Source organism: Arachis ipaensis, unplaced genomic scaffold, assembly GCF_000816755.2.
Source record: "Arachis ipaensis cultivar K30076 unplaced genomic scaffold, Araip1.1 Aipa357, whole genome shotgun sequence".
Taxonomy (NCBI): domain Eukaryota; kingdom Viridiplantae; phylum Streptophyta; class Magnoliopsida; order Fabales; family Fabaceae; genus Arachis; species Arachis ipaensis.
In genome coordinates this window covers 81,703-97,449 of record NW_015496057.1, presented here as the reverse complement: position 1 = coordinate 97,449, position 15,747 = coordinate 81,703, and positions in this window count along the sequence as shown.

The following is a 15,747-nucleotide window of genomic DNA, read 5'->3' as shown; positions in this document are numbered from 1 at the left end:
AGAGAAGATAATAATATAATATTCTGAATAAAATAATAATATATGAATATTATATTAATATAATTTTTCTCTCGAAATTTGTGACCGGCTCGTCACATAGAGACTAACCACGGAAATCAGAATTTTGAAATTCGAGCCCAAAGTGGCTCAAAAACGCAACTCTTCGCGACGTGCCTACTTAGATTAGGAGAGGTGTCCTGTGCAATCAAGCTGCTGACTCAGCAGCTTGATGACGCAGCACCTGTGCAGTGGAGGTGCTTATATGCATAGAAATTCCTAAAAATTCTGTAAAAATTCCGTTTGATCCCGAAAAAGCACCGTTTCTTCGGGGCTAGGCCGTTACATTATGCAGAAGGTGAGAATATATTTTATGATGAGATTTTGGTGGAACACCAAACTTAGAATCCTTCATTCTCCCTTAGATTGTTTTAGTGTGCAACACCAAACTTAGCTCCTTGCAATATAGATAAACTAATTAACCTTTTTATTAAAATAGTTATTAAAAGAAAACTACCTCAGGTTGGGTTGCCTCCCAACAAGCGCTCTTTTAATGTCACTAGCTTGACATGTTGTTCTTTGATCATGGAGGCTGAAAATCATAGTGCCTTAGCGTTTCTCCTCTTACTGTGAACTTCCTTCCGGTCTCCTCTTTGATGATCTCTAGGTGTTCAAGTGAAAGGATCCGGTTCACAGTGTAATACTCAGATAATTGTGGACACACCTTCGTTGGTTGGGTGTTCAACATCACTTTATCCCCTAGTGAGAAGCCTTCAGCGGGAATTTTCTTGTTTCTCCACCCTTTTGGCCCCTTTCTTCTTCTCTTCTTTCTTAGGAGATGATTCATGCCTTGGTGGTTCTTTATCTGGAGTGTTGGGGTTCTCATCTGGGGGTTTTGGATCTAGTTCCTCCTTGATTTCTTTGGTCTGTTGCACCATCTCTACTTCTTTCAAGCATGGATTTGGAAGTCTTGGAGTTAAATCATTGAATGCCTCTTTCAAGCTTTGATCCCTGGCTTTATCCTTCATACAATCTTCTTCTTGAGTGGGCTCATGCAGGGTTTTAAAAACATAGAATGCTAGGTGCTCATCATGCACTCTCAGCAACAATTCCTCATTTTCAACATCTATCAATGCTCTGCCCGTAGCCAGGAAAGGCCTCCCTAGAATGATGGGAGTGTTAGGGTCCTCCTCTATATCCAGGATGACAAAATCAGTTGGGAGAAGGAATTTTCCCACTTTTACCAGCACATTCTCTACAACTCCAAGTGCTTGCTGAATGGACTTGTCAGCCATTTGAAGAGCTATTCGAGTGGGTTTCAGTTAAAAAATTTGAAGCTTCCTCATAAGAGATAGAGGCATCAAGTTTATGCTTGCACCAAGGTCACAAAATGATTTATCAATAGTTATGTCTCCTATGGTACAAGGTATATAAAACCTTCCAGGATCATCCTTCTTCTCTGGTAGACCTCTTTGGAGAATAGCACTACACTCCATTGTCATTTCAACAATTTGTCCTTCCTTCAAGGGTCTTTTCTTTGTTAGCACTTCTTTCATAAATTTGGCATATAATGGCATCTGTTCAAGTGCTTCTAAGAAAGGAATATTGATGCTAAGTGTCTTGAATATGTCCAGGAACTTTGAATATTGCTTATCCTCATTTTCTTTTTTGAACCTCTAAGGGTACGGAAGTTTGGGGACATCTGGCTTTACCCCTTCCTTCTTCTCCTGTAGCTGTGTTTCAAGGATGTTCTTGTCTCTCTTTGAGCTTTTTGCATTCTTGGTCTTTCTATCATTTTCTCTTCTCTCTTCTGTCTCTTCTTGTGGAACTTCTCTGTTGTGTTCTTCCTGATTGATGACTTCTTTCCCTCCAGTCTTCTCACTTCCCATTATGATTGCCTTGCACTCCTCCCACTTTGTAGCTTTTCCTTTGTCCCTTGGGTGGTCTTGAGTGGCACTAGGGGATGCATTTGATTCCTTCTCACCCATCTCTGTAATTCGTTTAGCCATTTGTTCCATATGCCTCTCAAGATTTCTGATTGAAGCTTCTTGGTTTTTAATTGAAGCTTCTTGGTTTTTACTTGTTATGGCTTGATCCTTCTGTGCTGCTTCCTGATCTTGTCTTGCCATCTCTTGATTTCTCATGTGTTTCTCCATCATTATCTCTTGGTGCTTCATCATCTTTTCCATCAATATCTCCAAGTTGGAGATCCTTTGAGTGTCTTGTGATGTTTGTGGCTGGTTATGGGGTGTTGAAGGTTGATGGTAGGTGTTTGACTCATGATTTAGCATCAATTACATGGTGGTTGTTTGATTTAAAGAAGTCATGCATTTTCATTCCAAATTACTTACTTAGAATGCAAGAAAGTGCATAAAACCTAATAAAAACAAAGAAAAAGACTAGTGAAACTAGGTTAAGATGACTTGTCATCATCCATCAGTTCTAGTTGTTGCTGAAGCTGTTGATGTATCTGCTTGCTTTGGGCCATGACTGCACTGACACCTTCAATTTCCACTACTCCCTTCTCTTGTGTGAATGATTGCACTTCTACCTTTAGCGTATCAATTTCCTGGGGTTGTTTCAGCTTGGCTAGGAATTCACTCATTAGATCCTCCCATCCGATTATGTTTCCTTGTGGGAAGGCTTCAAGCCATTGAGCAACATCGTTCATGGTAATGAGCGGATGCTTCAATTCCTGTGTTGCATTGTTATCTGGGGTGAGGACACTACTCCCACAATAGCTAGGATTCGTTGACGTTTCCTTCATGATCTGCACAGTCACAAACAGTCTAAATGAAGATTGAATATACTCATACCGAAATATGGTCAGAGGGTTAGTTGACACAATATGTCAAATAGTTAATAGACTTGAAAGACCAAAAGGAGAAAATTGTTTCTCTCGTATATTCAATCAAGCAACGGCATAGGATTCACACAGAGCCAGAAAAACCAGAAGAACTCCACTCTATTGCTAAAGTGGGGTTTTAGTTAGCTTAAGCAAAATTTCAAACAGTTAGTGGGTTAGTTGAAAAATAAGGAAACAGAAAAGAAAAAAAATGCTTGATCTAGACCTCCACTTCACTTAATCATTGTCAATCTAATTCAATCCCCGGCAACGGCGCCAAAAACTTGATGTGTGGAAAACGATCCAACACAAAACTCACCGGTAAGTGGACCGGGTCGCATCAAGTAATAATAACTCACATGAGTGAGGTCGATCCCACAGGGATTGAAGGATTGAGCAATTTTAGTTTAGTGGTTGATTTAGTCAAGCGAATCAAGTATTGGTTGAGTGATTTGTATTTGGTAGAAACTAAATTGCATGAATTGTAAAGAAAGAGAGAAGAGTTGCAGTAAACTAAAGAGAACAGAAAGTAAAAGTGCTGAATCTTAAAGACAAGTAAATTAAATTGCAGAAATTTAGATTGCAAGAAATGTAAATGATTGAATCTTAAAGTACAAGAAATGTAAATTGCTTGAATTATAAAAGGGATTGGGAGCTGGGATTGCAGAATTTAAATAAGGAGAAGTGAATTGCAACAAAACAGAAGAGTAGAAGGTGAATTAAAGTAAAGTAGATCTAAACAGAAAAGTAAAAATGCTTGAGAAATTAAAACAGAAAGTGATGCTTAATTTGCAGCAATTAAAAGGATGTTGAAGATCTCAGGAGTGGAAGAGACTAGAAAACAAGTCTAGATCTCAAATCCTTCCTTGATCCAACAAGAACAATTGCAAAAGAAATAAAGAAAAGTAAATTGCAGAAAGAGAAGAAGATGAAGCTGTAAACAGAAATTGAATTATGCAGTAAAGGTAAACAAGAGATCTCAAGGTGAGATTGAAACAGAAGTTCTTCAAGCCCATGGTGCACCTCCCAGGGGAAGGTTCGGCTCTTGGCAAGAGCTTTGGCCAAGAGCTTTGGTTCCCTTTCCTTCCAAAGTGTTGCGCACGGTTCCTTGTGACAAGAGAACAAAGCTCTTTGCAAGAGCTTGAAAGCTCTTGGCAAGAGCTTTACTTGTCCTTGAGGTCCTTGGTTCAAGTCTTGGGTGGAGCACTTGTGGAGCTAATTTCCTTGGCACAAGAGGAGCCCCCAAAGTCTTGCTTCCTTGAGGTGCCCGGTTCAATCCTTGGTAAAGGAAGTTGCTGGCCATTTTCCTTGGCAAATGAGTGGCGCACAAGGCCTTGCTTCCTTGAAGGACTTAGTTCGAACCTTGGTGAGTGAAAACAAGCCACTTTTGGCTTGTTTTTCCTTGTGAAGTAGCGTTGGCCCCCTCCCCTTGGTCATGGGTTCAAGTCTTGGTGAGTGCATTAGTGAGCTTTTCTTTCTTGATTTTCTTCAAGGCATGCCCGAAAAAGCTCTTTGGCAAGAGCTTCAAAGCTCTTGGCAAGAGCTTGGCTCTTGTTTCCTTCTTCCATGTGTTCTTGATAAAGCTCTTGGCAAGAGCTTCAAAGCTCTTGGCAAGAGCTTCAAAGCTCTTGGCAAGAGCTTGGCTTCTGATTCTTTGAAGGAAAGCTCTCCACAAGAGCTTTAAAGCTCTTGGCAAGAGCTTTATACCCTTGTTTCTTGAATGCATCCATGCTTCTCCTTCTTTGAGCCACGCTTCTCTTCCTTGTGCCACGCTTTCTTTCTTTGCTTAGATCATGCTCCTTAGGCTACGCTTTTCTTATTTTTTTCTTTTCTTCACCTACAAGTAATCAAAACAACCAATCAAAGTATCACAAAATTCACAAAGCTTAAAATTCATTTAAAACCAATTAATTTTAGTTTAAACTTCATGATTTTGTATCAATTAAAGGGTGGTTGATTGATTCAAAGAAACCATGCAATTCCACTCCAAACTGCTAACTTATAATACAAGAAAGTGCATAAAACCTAATAAAAACAAAGAAAAAGACTAGTAAAACTAGGCTAAGATGACTTGTCATCACAACACTAAACTTAAAACTTTCTTGTCCCCAAGCAAGAAAAGAATTATGCTCAAAGGTTCTTTTAATAGGAATGGATTTGAAGAATAACATGTAACATCCTGTGAGTGAAGTGATTAAGTGACAGTGGGGTGAACTCTAAATTATATGCTCATGCAAGGGCTTCAGTGCTTACTAGTCCCTACATCTTGGAAGTCTTAGGTCTTAGGACTTTCATCCAAATGATATCATGGAAATCTCTCTATAGGTAATCACCTTGAAGCAGCTTATGGTTTTTGTGTTTTGGCCTTGACTCTAAGTGTCATGTCTCAAAGCGGCTCTTTAGATAAGCTTTCAATCAATACTCCTAAACCAGTTGGTTTTAAGGTATTAGGTGTTAAAGCACCCCTAAGGATTTACTTGCTCAAGCCTCTCTCTTTGACACATTCAACCACAAGTATTTACTAGGATAACAACTCTTTGAGTTCTTGTTTCTTTCTTCTTTTCTGCCTAATAATTGATGCTCAGAGCCTTGGGCCATGTTCTTTTGTTTTTGTATTTTCTTTATTTTCTCTTGTTTGCTACTTCTGGGATCAATAAATGTTTGAGAATCTCCACAATACTTCTTTAAACTCTATGTCCTGCCTATGAGCTCCCATGTAAGTTTTCATAAGCATGCAACCTCAATGCATAATCGTACAACTAGAACCACCACTTCTCCTAATCTTTTGCTTGCCTCAAAATTGTTTAATTCCTCAATCCTTCTTTTCAAAGAACTTTCATATGGTGCATTTTTGAGATATTGAGTGCAAAAAAGTTTGGAGATTATAGGGTTGTGAATGATCAAGCATCTTAATTATTGAATTACAGAGAAACTATGCTAGACAGGAAGACAGATAGGGGTATATTATCACTTTCAATCATAGCAGTGATGCAAAATAATCACTCAACAATACAACCTTTTGAAGTTTGCTTGCTTTACTCCTCATCATCATCATTGCTGGTCTTTACATTCCTTTTTTCCTCTTTTTGGTTGGCGATGCTTAATTCTTCCAAAAGCTTGTATGATACTCTGCAATGATATTGAAAGTTGCTTGTTCCCAAGCACTTGAAAAATGGTTAGCATGCATGAGTTATTTGTGGGCTTTTGAACATACTTTGGTGTGGGAACACCAAACTTAGTACCTTGCCAATGGTTCTCATGCATCAGACTGACCATATGTAGTACTTCTTTTTCTTTACCAAAGATAATAAAACTAAAGATTAGGAAACAACAGAATAGTTAATTAGTTTATCTAAATGTTTGAAGCTAGCATTGTGCCGAAGGTGAGAATATGTTTTATGATAAAATTTTGGTGGAACACCAAACTTAGAATACGTCATTCTCCCTTATATTATTTTGGTGTGCAACACCAAACTTAGCCTCTTGCAGTATAGATAAAACTAATTGACCTTTTTATTAAAATAGCTATGAAAAGATAACTTTCTCAGGTTGGGTTGCCTCCCAACAAGCACTTCTTTATTGTCACTAGCTTGACATCCTCCATCCTCTGATAATGGAAGTTGAGGCTTCTGTTTCCTTTGATTTTCTCCTTTTACTGTGGGCTTTCTTTTCTCTATTTCTTCTTGAAGAACTTCTCTGTGGTGCTTTTCTTTGATGATTGCTTCTTTTCCCGTAGTCCTCTTCTCACTTGCCTCTATGGTTGCTTTCCCTTTCTCACACCTGGTAACTTTCTCATTGTCTTTCAGGTTGTCTTCAGTGGCTTTGGGGGAAGTATTTGCCCTTTCCTCACCCATTTCTACAAGGTGCTTAGCTAGTTGTGCCATTTGCCTCTCAATTCTTCTGATTGAGGTTTCCTGGTTCTGTGTTATCTCATCTTGGTGCTTCATCATTCTCTCTATTAAGATCTCCAAGTTGGTGATCCTCTGAGAGTCTTGTGAGATTGATTGGTTGTGAGGTGTCTAAGGTTGGAAGGGTGAGTGTTGTGGTGGTAGTGTGTAGTGGTTGATGTTGGTATGGTGGTGTTTTTGCTGGTTTGGGAAATTGGGGTTGTTGTGGTTGAAGTCCATTGGTCCTTGATTTTGGTGCTTGATGTGTGGAAAACGATCCAACACAAAACTCACCGGCAAGTGGACCGGGTCGCATCAAGTAATAATAACTCACATGAGTGAGGTCGATCCCACAGGGATTGAAGGATTGAGCAATTTTAGTTTAGTGGTTGATTTAGTCAAGCGAATCAAGTATTGGTTGAGTGGTTTGTAATTGACAGAAACTAAATTGCTTGAAATGTAAAGGGAGAGGGGTAAATTGTGAAACAGAAGTTCTTCAATTCTCCACCCAAGATCCAAAGCAAGAAAATAAAAGAGTGCTCAAGCAAGAACCAAGAAGAAGAGAGATCAATTCTCCTTCCAAGTTCTCAAAAATTACAAAGTAAAAGCTCCCAAGGAAAATTCAAAATAAGAGTCTAGAAGTAAAAATAAAAATCCCAAAAGTTCAAAAGTTCAAAAAAAGGTCCTAATTACATCAAACTAACTCCTATTTATACACTTTCTATTCTTGGATTTTGGAATTTGGATGGGCTTTTGATTTGGTGAAGAAATGAATTAAATTGGATTTTTAATCCAATTTTCAGCCCAAGTTGTATCTCCTAGGGGAAAGCTCAGTTGGAAAATCCAACTTAGCTTTCAAGCATGCTGCCCATGTTGTTTGTGGTGCGTAAGGCTTCCTTGGTTGTGTGTCAATTGCACTAGAGCTCAGTTGGAAAATCCAACTTAGCTCTAGGCCGTGTTCTTGTTGTGCGCATGGCAAGCTTGGTGCGCCAAAATTGCTGGGCCTTGGTGTCATGACCGTGTCAAATTGTGGAGGCTTGGGGAGGGTTGATGCTCAGTTGAAAAATCCAACTGAGCTTTCCATGTAGCGCCTTGTTTGAGACTTCAAGGTCCCAGGTTCAAAACTTGGTGGAGGAAGTCTTGGATCTAATTTTCTTGGTTGAGTGGGTGTTCCTCCCTTGTGTTTCCAAGAATTCCCAAGTTCGAAACTTGGCTCAAGCATTTAAGCTATTTCCTCTTGATTTCCCTTGCAAGCTTGGTGGCACTCCTTCCTTATGTTTCAAGGAATTCCCAAGTTCGAATCCTGGGTGAAGCATTTTAGCTATTTCTCTTGATTTTTCCTTGCAAGGAGTAGCGTGTGGTGACAAGTTCGAATCCTAGAGGAAGCATTTTGGCTTATTTTTCATGATTTTCCTTATGCCTAGCAATATAATGTAGCGCTCCATTAAGTAAAGCAATTGAGCGCCTTTGCCTCCATGGAGTAGCGCCTTCTTCTCATCCCTCAGGTGCAAAGTTCAAGTCTTGGTGGCTTTATTTATGGGATTTTTGCTTTGAATTAATTTTTGGGAGCCCCCGATAAAGCTCACTTAGTTAACTGAGCTTTATGCCATTTCCTTGCTTTCTTTAGTGCTCAGTTAACTGTTTGAACTTAGCCTTGTACCTTGCCTTCCCCTTTCATTCCTTGTGAAGCTCAGTTTACTTTTCCAACTTAGCTTTCATTCTTCCTTGATTTTTGCCATGCTTTTCTTCTCTTGGCACGCTTGTTGCTTCCTTTGGGCACATTCCTTAGGCCACGCTTTTCTTATTTTCTTCTTTCTTCACCTACAAGCAATCAAAACAACCAATCAAAGTATCACTAAATTCACAAGGTTTATAAATCATTAAAATTCAATTAAATTTAGCTTAAACCTCATGATTTAACATTAATAACATGGTGGTTGATTGATTCAAAGAAGTCATGCATTTTTAATCCAAATTACTTTCTTAGAATGCAAGAAAATGCATAAAACCTAATAAAAACAAAGAAAAAGGCTAGTGAAACTAGGCTAAGATGACTTGTCATCAGTGCTCACTCCTCCTCCAGTTGTAATGAGTCCTCCAGGGTGGGTTGTACACATCACCTTGGAACTTGTGTTGGAACATGCTTGAGGTACTACTTAGAGAGTGTGATTGCTCATGATTTTGTTGCCCACAGTTAATTGCTCCAAAACCTTTTTCAGATTGATTCCAACCATGGGGATTTTGAGGTAGGTTATGTACATTTGCCACAGCAGTTTGCAGCTCATCGATTTTTCTGTCCATCAGTTCTAGTTGTTGCTGAAGCTGTTGATGTATCTGCTTGCTTTAGGCCATGACTGCACTGACACCTTCAATTTACACTACTCCCTTCTCTTGTGTGAATGATTGCACTTCTACCTTTAGCGTACCAATTCCCTGGGGTTGTTTCAGCTTGGCTAGGAATTCACTCATTAGATCCTCCCATCCGATTATGTTTCCTTGTGGGAAGGCTTCAAGCCATTGAGCAACATCGTTCATGGTAATGAGCGGATGCTTCGATTCCTGTGTTGCATTGTTATCTGGGGTGAGGACACTACTCCCACAATAGCTAGGATTCGTTGACATTTCCTTCATGATCTGCACAGTCACAAACAGTCTAAATGAAGATTGAATATACTCATACTGAAATATGGTCAGAGGGTTAGTTGACACAATATGCCAAACAGTTAATAGACTTGAAAGACCAATAGGAGAGAATTGTTTCTCTCGTATATTCAATCAAGCAACGGCATAGGATTCACACAGAGCCAGAAAAACCAGAAGAACTCCACTCTATTGCTAAAGTGGGGTTTTAGTTAGCTTAAGCAAAAATTTAAACAGTTAGTGGGTTAGTCGAAAAATAAGGAAACAGAAAAGAAAAAAAAATGCTTGATCTAGATCTCCACTTCACTTAATCATTGTCAATCTAATTCAATCCCCAGCAACGGCGCCAAAAACTTGATGTGTGGAAAATGATCCAACATAAAACTCACCGGCAAGTGGACCGGGTCGCAGCAAGTAATAATAACTCACATGAGTGAGGTCGATCCCACAGGGATTGAAGGATTGAGCAATTTTAGTTTAGTGGTTGATTTAGTCAAGCGAATCAAGTATTGGTTGAGTGATTTGTATTTGGTAGAAACTAAATTGCATGAATTGTAAAGAAAGAGAGAAGAGTTGCAGTAAACTAAAGAGAACAGAAAGTAAAAGTGCTGAATCTTAAAGACAAGTAAATTAAATTGCAGAAACTTAGATTGCAAGAAATGTAAATGACTGAATCTTAAACATCTCAGGAGGGCACTTCCTGATTAAACATCTCAGGAGGGCACTTCATAGAAATTTTGGAGTTTATCCCATTCATTAAACATCTCAGGAGGGCACTTCCTGATTAGAGCCTTGTATCATTCCCATGCCTCATACAAGGGCTCAACATCCATTTGTGTGAATGTTTGTACTTCAGTCTTCAATCTAATAACTCTTTGAGGTGGGTAAAACTTGGCAAGGAACTTGGTTACTAGATCATTGATGGGAAAAATTTGGAAAAACAGATTTCCAAACACTCAAAACTCACCGGTAGGTATACCGGGTCGCATCAAGTAGCAAAACTCACTTAGAGTGAGGTCGATCCCACAGGGATTGATGGATCAAGCAACTTTAGTGGGTGATTAGTTTAGTCAAGCTAACATTGAAGTGAAATTGGTTGAAATGTAGCCAACAGAAAGTAAATTGACAAGAATTTAAAGTTGCAGAAAGTAAATGAGCAAAATCTTAAAGTGCAAGAAATGTAAATTACAGAAACTTAAATGACAAGAAATGTAAATAACAGAAATGTAAAGGGGGTTGGGGTGCTGAAAATTAAAGAGAGCAGTAAAGCAAGCAATTGAAGATATCTTGAGAACAAGTAACAGGAAATTTATAGTGCAGGAAGAATAAATTGGGAACAATGTAAGCAGAGAAGCAAAATTGTAGTAAATAAGAACTTAGAGCAATTGCAGGAAATGTAAATTGGAAGCAATGCAACAGAAAGTAAAAATGCTTGAAAGATTAAAAACAGAAAATGACTGATGCTAAATTGCAGCAATTAAAAGGATGTTGAAGATCTCAGGGGTGGAGGAGACTAGAAAACAAGTCTAGATCTCAAGTCCTTCCTTGATCCAACAAGAGAAAGGTTGCAGAGAATTTAAAAGAAAGATTGCAGAAGAAGTAAAGAGAAGTTGCAGATAGAGAATGAAAACAGAATTCCTTCCACTCTCAATCCAAGATTTAAAACAGAAATGAAAATTAAAGAGAGAGTTTTCTAATCCTACTACTCCCTAGTGGAGCTAGCCTCCTTCAGGACCCAAGAGACTAGATAACCAAGTCTAGATCTCAATGCCTTCCTAGATCCAATTTAGAAATCAATTGCAAGAGAATTTAAAGATCAAGTAGTAGAAGAAGCAAAACCAAATTCCAATTTCCAAAAGTGCAGTAAAGTGAGACAGAGAGATCTCAAGGTGAGATTGAGACAGAATTTCCTCAATTCTTCAACCCAAGATCCAAGACAAATGTAATTGAAATTGAAAACAAGAACACTAAGAAGAAGAGAATTCAATTATCCTCTCCGAAACTCAGAAACTCAAAATGATTCCAAAACCAAAAGCCCTTAGCAAAACTAAAACGGAAAGCTCTAAAAGGAAAAAAACTCCCTGAAAACTTAAATCCTAAGCTATTTATACACTTTTTTCAAATGGTCTTCAAGCCTTGAATTGGGCCTTTGTTCTTGATGGAATTGGGTTGATAAAGGCCTTGGTTGATTGCTCTTGGAGTTGGAGAAAGATCCATTGTGAACCGGGTTGAAAAACATAAAAGCTTGAGTAAAAAATTTTCTGTTTGAGATCTACTGCAATTAAATCCATCTTTTACTTCCGTGCTTGTTGCAATTTTACTTTTCCTTGTTTAAATTCTGCGAATCCACTTCCCAATTCCCTTTACAATTCAAGCCATTTACATTTCTTGCACTTTAAGATTCTGCAATTTACATTTCTTGCGTTCTAAGTTTCTGCCATTTAATTTCTTGTTCTTTAAGATTCAGCACTTTATTTTCTGTTCTCTTTAATTTCATGCAATTTACCCATTCCCTTTACTTTCCATGCAATTTAAATTCTGTTAATCACAAATCACTCAACCAAATCTTGATTCGCTTGACTAAATCAACCACTAAACTAAAATTGCTCAATCCTTCAATCCCTGTGGGATCGACCTCACTCTCGTGAGTTTTTATTACTTGATGCAACCCGGTGCACTTGCCGGTTAGATTTGTGTGTTTGGAATTCATTTTCCGAAAATATACATCAAGTTTTTGGTGCCGTTGCCGGGGATTGAAATAGATTGACAATGATTAAGTGAAGTGGAGATCTAGATCTAGCATTTTTATTTTTTGTTTCTCTAACTTTTGACTAACACACTAACTGTTTGAATTTTTGCTTAAGCTAACTAAACTTCATTCTGGCAACAGATCGAAGTGTTACTGGTGGTGTTTCTTTTGTTTTGTTTGTATGTCAGGTACAGGGAGAACCATTCCTATTTTATCTGAAACTGACCGAAGAACTCTTAGAAGGTTAAGAAGAGCTGAAAGAGGGAAAAATATTGTTGGAGAGGAAGAATCTGAGGAAGAATATCACGAGATGGAAGGAGATCCATCTAATCCTGAAGGAGCAGCCAATAACAACAATAATCCACCACAGAGAAGAGTTTTGGCTTCCTACACAAGTGCAGATCCTAGACATTGTGGGAGTAGCATTCTTACCCCAAATGTTAATGCAAATAACTTTGAACTAAAGCCACAACTCATCACCTTGGTTCAAAACAATTGTTCCTATGGAGGAGGATCACTTGAAGACCCTAACCAACACTTATCCACCTTCTTGAGGATTTGTGACACTGTCAAAACCAATGGTGTGCACCCTGACAGTTACAAGCTACTGTTATTTCTATTTTCTCTCAGAGACAAGGCCACTCAATGGTTGGAATCCTTCCCAAGAGGCACCATCAACAATTGGGATGATCTAGTAACCAAGTTCCTTGCCAAGTTTTACCCACCTCAAAGGGTTATTAGATTGAAGATTGAAGTGCAAACATTCACACAAATGGATGCTGAACCCTTGTATGAGGCATGGGAACGATACAAAGCGCTAATCAGGAAGTGTCCACCAGGAATGTTCAGTGAGTGGGACAGATTACAGAATTTCTATGAGGGCTTGACACTAAAATCTCAAGAGGCTTTGGACTAATGAAAACTGCTGAAGAGGCTCAGAATCTTGTGGATATGGTGGCCAACAACCAATATTTCTTTGCTCATCAAAGAAGCCGCCAACCATCACAAAGAAGAGGAGTAATGGAACTAGAAGGACTGGACTCAATCCTAGCTCAAAACAAAATGATGCAGCAGCAAATTCAACAACAATTTGAGCAGATGGCCAAGAGGATTGATAGCCTCCAAGTTGCAGCAGTTAACACGAGCCAACCAACAACTCCTTGGGGGCAGAATGAGGAGAACCAAGAAGAACAACAACAAGAGCAAGTGCAGTATATGCACAACCAAGGACCAAATGAAGTGAATGGGGATACATACAATCCATCCTGGAAGAACCACCCAAACCTCAGATGGGGAGATAATCACACCCAAAACCAACAACCATGGCAGAGAAACTCAAACCAAAACACTTCAAGAAATAACCAAAACCACAACTAGCAGCAAACTAACCAAAACCCCTACAGAAAACCTCAAAACAACTACCCCAACCCCAACCATTACCAATCTAATAACCAACCCACCAACCAAAATGCCTACCATCTACCATCCACATCTCACAACCCACCACAAGCATCACCTGAATCTCAAAGACTCACCAACTTGGAAACCTTGATAGACAAAATGTGGAAACACCAAGAAATGACAACCAAGAATCATGAAGCCTCCATGAAGAGCCTAGAGAGGCAAATTGGGCAAATCTACAAACAGATTTCTGTTGAGAGACCTTCAAACTCACTGCCGAGTGACACAATCCCAAATCCTAAGGAAGAATGCAAGGCAATACAATTAAGGAGTGGGAGAACATTGATGAGCAACAATGACACTACAAAGAAGCAAGTAGAGAGCAGCAAAAGACCAATAGAAGATGAAAAGCAAACAAAGGCAGATGAAGCCAAGGATCAAGTTGTGATGCCAAACAAGAGCACTGAGAAACTCAAAGAGAAGAACAACCAACCACACAATTCAAAGGAAGTGATTCAAGGACAGCAGCAAGTAGGAAAGAGCATCACACCCTCACTGCCATATCCCCAGAGGTTCAGCAAAGAGACTAAGGACCAACACTTTCATAAGTTCCTTGAGACTTTCAAAAAGCTGGAAATCAATATTCCCTTTGCTGAAGCACTTGAGCAAATGCCTCTGTATGCCAAGTTTTTGAAGGAGCTTATCAACAAGAAAAGAAGTTGGGACGAAAAAGAGACCATACTGCTTACTGAGGAATGCAGGGCTTTGATTCAAAAAGGGCTCCCTTCCAAGCTTGAAGACCCTGGGAGCTATTTGCTGCCTTGCACCGTTGGGGAATTAACTATCACTAAGGCAATGTGCGATCTAGGAGCAAGTATTAACTTAATTCCCTCATCTTTGGTAAAAAAACTGCATATAGAGGAAGTTAAACCGGTACAGATGTCTCTAGAGCTGGTAGATAAGTCAATGGTATACCCCAGGGGTGTAATTGAAAACCTTCTAGTCAAGGTGGACAAATTCATATATCCCGCAGACTTTGTGGTTCTAGATTCAGATGAAGATGAAAGTGACTCCATCATACTTGGGAGACCGTTCTTAGCCACTGCTAAAGCTATCATAGATGTAGAGCAAGGGGAATTAACTCTCAGAATGCATGATAAGAGTGTCACTCTGAAAGTAGTACCAGAAGCGCAGTTCAGTGATGAAAAGAAAGACTATATGGAACTCGACAAGGAAGAATTACAGTTAAAGAAAGAAAGCAACAAGGTGATTCACAGCAACATCCCAAGGCAAAAGATTGTGCAGAATGATGAAGAAATTCAAGAGGATATTGGAGTATTAGCCACTGAGAAGAGAGATCTCCAAAGTGAGCCTACGGCCAAAAGGGAAAGGTTAATAAAAGGAAGCAAGAAACACAGAATCAAAACAAAAAGGGGTTGGAAGAACAGGAAGATTCCAACAGAAGGGTTTTCCAAAGGTGACAAAGTGCAATTGATATATCAACAACTGGGAGCAAGCCAACAGACTGATGACTATTACACTGTCAGCAACATACTCTCATTGGAGCATGCTGAAATTGAACACCAGAGAACAAAGAGGAGGATTACAGTCAGGGGAGACAAGTTGAGGCACTACAATCCTCAACCACCATAAAAGAAAGCTCCAATAAGCTAGTGACAATAAAAGAGCGCTCCATGGGAGGCAACCCATGATTTAAGTTTTCTGTCAGTTTAAATTCAATAAGCTATGATCAACTGAGCATGAATATTTTTTTTCATGAACGTACTTAATGAATGCATGCACTATTTTGAAACATATGCTAAGACTTCTAAGTTTGGTGTGCCTTCAAGCACACCAAACCAGTGTTACAAACATTTTCAGACCATATGCTTAGTTATCCTGATGAAGCATATGACCAAACACTAAGTTTGGTGTTTTTCTTCTCATGAAAATTTAAAATCATGCATCAATGATTATACAAAAAAAAAAGAAAAAAAAAAGAGAAGTATGATGAAAGCAATCCTTATAAACATTTAACCAAGAGTGACATTGGGATTTTAAGAACACTAGTTGGAGGAAGAAACATTTTTAAACTATATGACCAAACATTAATTTTGGTGTCCTCCAAGAAAAGTCACGGTTACAATGGATATAAGGAATGAGAGTTCATATAGTTGTGAATAAAGGAAGCATTCTTGCCACGGTTTGATAATGTTGATCCTTGATAT